The 4,408-nt window shown below is 37.0% G+C and overlaps 1 pseudogene; it reads right to left on the reverse strand.

Moving 5' to 3' along the window:
- Window positions 1-207: 207 nt before the first annotated feature.
- Window positions 208-325, reverse strand: LOC128047088 (uncharacterized; annotated as a pseudogene).
- Between the last annotated feature and the right edge of the window lie 4,083 nt (window positions 326-4,408).

A 4,408-nucleotide genomic window follows, 5' to 3' on the forward strand; every position in this document is an offset into this window, starting at 1 on the left:
CAGTCGTGTCCAACTCTTTGCGACCCTATGGACTGTAGCCCACCAGGCTCCTCCATCCATGGGATTCTCGAGGCAAGAATGCTGGAGTGGGTTGCCATTTCCTTCTCCAGGAGATCTTCCCGACCCAGGGATCGAACCCAGGTCTCCTGCAATGCAGGCAGACGCTTTAAGCTCTGAGCCACCAGGGAAGCCCAAAAGAAAAAATAAAGCCTACAGCACCCGGTATTCCCAAGCAGTCTCCCATCCAAGTACTAACCAAGCCCGACTCTGCTTAGCTCCGAGATCAGAGGAGATCGGGTGCATTAAGGGTGATATGGCCGGAGACTAGGTCTTCATAGAACCGTTCAACTTCAGCTTCTTCAGCATTACTGGTTGGGTCATAGTCTTGGATTACTGTGATATTGAATGGTTTCCCTGGAATGTTAGTGTTCAAATTATTTCTGTGTATTGTTTCCTGATTAAACTACAGTTGTTTTACTTTTTTCTGCATGGATTTAGTTTCATATAATTACAATAATATATATTTTTTTAGTTTAATGAGATTATATGTTGTGTTTTCCAATGTTTTTACATCATTTTAATAAAACATAGTGCCCAGTGGAATTTTTCCCTTCCTACTTTTTTTTTTCTTGTTGTAGCCTTTTCTTTTTCACTTAAGGAGCGGTTTTAATGCTTCTTATAAGATTAGCTTAGAATTAATATTGATGAATTATTTCACTTTTTGTTTGTCTTAGGAGCTCTTTATTTCTCCAAGTCTGAATAATAACCTTGCTGGGTAGAATATTTAAATTGTAGGTTTTTCCCTTTCAGGACTTTAAATATATCATGTCACTCTGCTGGCCTGCAAAGTTTCTGCAGAAAAATCAGCAGTCAGTCATTTAGCGGTTCCCTTGTGTGTGTCTCTGTTTTTCTCTTGTTGTCTTTAGAATTCTCTGTGCTTTGATGTTTGCCATTTAATTATGATACGTCTTCATTTTGCCTCTGGGTTAATCTCGTTTTGGACTCACTGTGCTTCATTTTTCCGGCCATCTGTTTCCTTCTTCATGTTGGGGTAAGCTTTCAGCCATGATTTCATCAGATATATTTTCTAACCCTTTTTATGTTTCTTCTCTTTCTGGGACACTTATAATGCAAATGTTAGTACACTTGATGTTGTCTCAAAGGTCCCTTATTTTTATTTTTAAAAACTTGCTTCTTTTTGATATTCTGATTGAGTGATTTGATTTCAGGGATTCTATCTTCCAGATCACTTATAAATTCTTCTATATCACCTAATCTTGCTATTCATTTCACTAGATAGAGAAGAAAAAGGAGTCCAAAGTGGCACTTAGAGGAAGTGCAACTAGAAAAAGCCCGCAAAGGGGACAAAGTAAGAAAGCCTGTGAAAAACCGAAGCTCAGAATGAGAGCCTCTGATGTGAAAACACATCCAAACACACCCCCTTCCCTGATTGGCCTTGAACATACACCCTATTTGCATCCCCTCCCCTGATTGGTGATGGATACAAGCCCCAATTTGCATGGGGAATAGCCAGTCAAGACTCAGGAATGTCCAAAAGGAAGAGACAAAAAGTATAGAGGGAAGTCAAATGAGTTGAGACCACTCCTATAGGGTTTAGTCTGCTTTTGCGTCTTGAGAGTGTATTGCCTGCTGTCTGCTTAATAAATCCTGCCTGCTGGAGCTGTAACTAGTCTGTTGTTCCAGTGTTTTGCTATGATGAGACAAGAAAAACTGATCTGACAATTCTCTCTAGTGTTTTTATTACAATTACTGTATTCTTTTTTCATATATTCTAGTTTTTGTTAAAATTATCACTAGGTTCATCTATTCTTTCCTATGTTTAGTTAGCATTCTTATTACTATTACTTTGAACTTTCTGTCAGTTGAATTATTTATCTCTATTTCATTAGGGCTTTTCCCCAAGTTTTTCCCTATTCTTTCATATGAAATATATTCCTCTGACTTCTCAGTTTAATTTTTTCTGTCTCTGTGGAATTATGTGAAACAATTATCTATCCTGGTCTTGAAGGTATGTACTTGTGTGAAAGTGTCCCTATGCAATCTGAGTAAGCCCAGTGGCTTTGGTGGGAAAGCTGGATCTGAAGTAAGTGCAGGTTGTGTCTTCCCTGGAGGTGTGCTGGCAGCTGCAGCCTTGGTGTGAGGTAGGGCTGAAGCTGGAGAGGATAGATCTAGAAGCAGGTGTCTAGAACCATAGGTTTCCTTTACGCTCAATGGCCTTATCAAGGACAGAGGTGAGTCCAAGGGCATGAAGTAGAAATCTTGAGAGAATTGGGTTTCTCCCTATTTTCATGAAAGTCTCTGCCTTGATTCGGAGCATGGCTGGGTTGTGAGGGCTTGGGGCTGCATTTCTGTGCTGGTTTCACTTTTTCCCCTAGTGTGCATGTCTTGGTTAGAGGCTGTGGTGTGGCAAGAAGAGTTGGTATCACACTACTGAATTGGTTTTGCATCCATCCAAGTGTGTGCAGGGGCTGATGCTCCTGCTGTGGTGTTTATTCTTTTCTCATATAAGCATTTAAGATCAAAGGGTTTGATGAAACTACAGCTTTACCTATATTTAGCAAGTATGGACATATTGTATTTTCATTATTAATTTAGTTCTTAATATATTTCAATCTCTATTATAGCTTATTTGGGATCATGAGTTATTTGCAAGATTCTGCATGATTATTTTTTAGCTAGATATTTTTGGATGTGGATATTCGTTTCCTACTGTTCATTTCCAGCTTTTAAATTTAGCTGACTTTTGCTCAGTTCTGTGTAATTCAGTTCATGTAATTCCTCAGCTCTGTGTAATTCCTTATGATATGTTGTATAAGCTATTAATTGATAACTTTTTATAATGTTTCTTTTATATGCAGTAGTCAGTAGTGCTATTTAACAAAATACTTCCAATTCTTTCAAGTTGTTATGAAGCTTGTATTGTACTGCTAAGTGTCTAATAATCACTGTGGCTCAATGCTTAATTGCACTGTTATGTGGCACCAGCATGAAATACATTTTTGTTGTGTTAACCCACTGAGATTTGATTCTTTTTGTTACTGCGGGATTATAAACCAACGCTGATTTGTGGATAGATGATGTTAGAAGCCTGGCAGTGAAAAAAGGAGGTAATCCATGTTATACGTGTTATACATCAAAATACTTAATAAAACTACCACCTGTTATAACTTGGATGCCCAATCATGCATCTAATAATTGTGTAGCACTAGGAGAAGTAGTTGAAAATCCAAACAATATTGGCATGTATCAGTTGGCAGTAGCTGTTTTTATGAAGCCATTATGAAAGAGACTTAGAGAATGTATGCTTATAAAACATTTTATCTCATCATTTGGCACAGGGTTTCTTTCTAGTCTATCAGATCAACTTGCTAATTGTTGTTGAAATCTACTATATTAAATTCTGTCTAGCTATTACTTTCTGAGATTATTTTCAAATCCTTTACCATGCTAAAGGTAAACATTTCTTGAACAGAGCCTAAAATATATTAAGTAAAACATTCTTCTCAAATTAGTTGTTAATAGAATTGCAAGTTTCTGTTGCTCAAAAGACGCAAGTAAAATTAATGAAAAGGCAAACCAGGAAATAGAAAAGGTATTTTGAGTAAAAAGAGCAAATAGCTTAAGTCTACAGTAGACTTAAGAAATATAGAACTTCCTGCAAATCAGTTTGAATAAGAAAAAGGTCAAACCAAAATTAAAAAAAAAAATATATATATATATATATATACACACACACAAAAAAGAAGTGTGGACACTTCATCAAAAAGCTAATAAACCTTTGAAAAGATTCTTAAGGAAATGTACATCAAAATCTCAATAAGAAACTGATATATACCAAAAACTGTTCAAGTGAAAAAATAAAAAATACTCTCATATACTGCTGCTGGGAGTGTAAATTTGTATAACCCCTTTGCAAAAGTGTTTTGCGGTATCAATTAAAGCTCAAATTGATAGCTATGTCCTAGCTATCCCAGTCACACAATAAAGATCTTTGAGGATCCCAGCTTTATGTTAAGGAAACCCACTGAACTCAGTAAGCTAGGCTAGCCATAGGACTCATCTCATTTTTTGCCTTCTCTCAGAAAGAACTGTTCTGTGCTGCCTATTGCCCAATATCTTAAAATGATTGTTTCAACTACTGAAATGTTTTTTAGTATTTCAAGGCAGGAAGTTAAACTGTTTCATACTGCTCATCCATCTTGGTTGAAAGCTGATGTTGTGTGACTTTTTGTTGACTTTCTGCTCTGGCCGTTTCATCCCCCTGCTGGCACAGAACATGCAGCGGCAGTTGCCCTAGTGGCATACCTGTGCTGTGATGTCTGTCTCAATTCCAAAAATTTTTGCCAATAATCTGAAACACTTTAAACTCATGCATAGTTAGCTTGTG

Source organism: Budorcas taxicolor, chromosome 4, assembly GCF_023091745.1.
Source record: "Budorcas taxicolor isolate Tak-1 chromosome 4, Takin1.1, whole genome shotgun sequence".
Classification (NCBI taxonomy): domain Eukaryota; kingdom Metazoa; phylum Chordata; class Mammalia; order Artiodactyla; family Bovidae; genus Budorcas; species Budorcas taxicolor.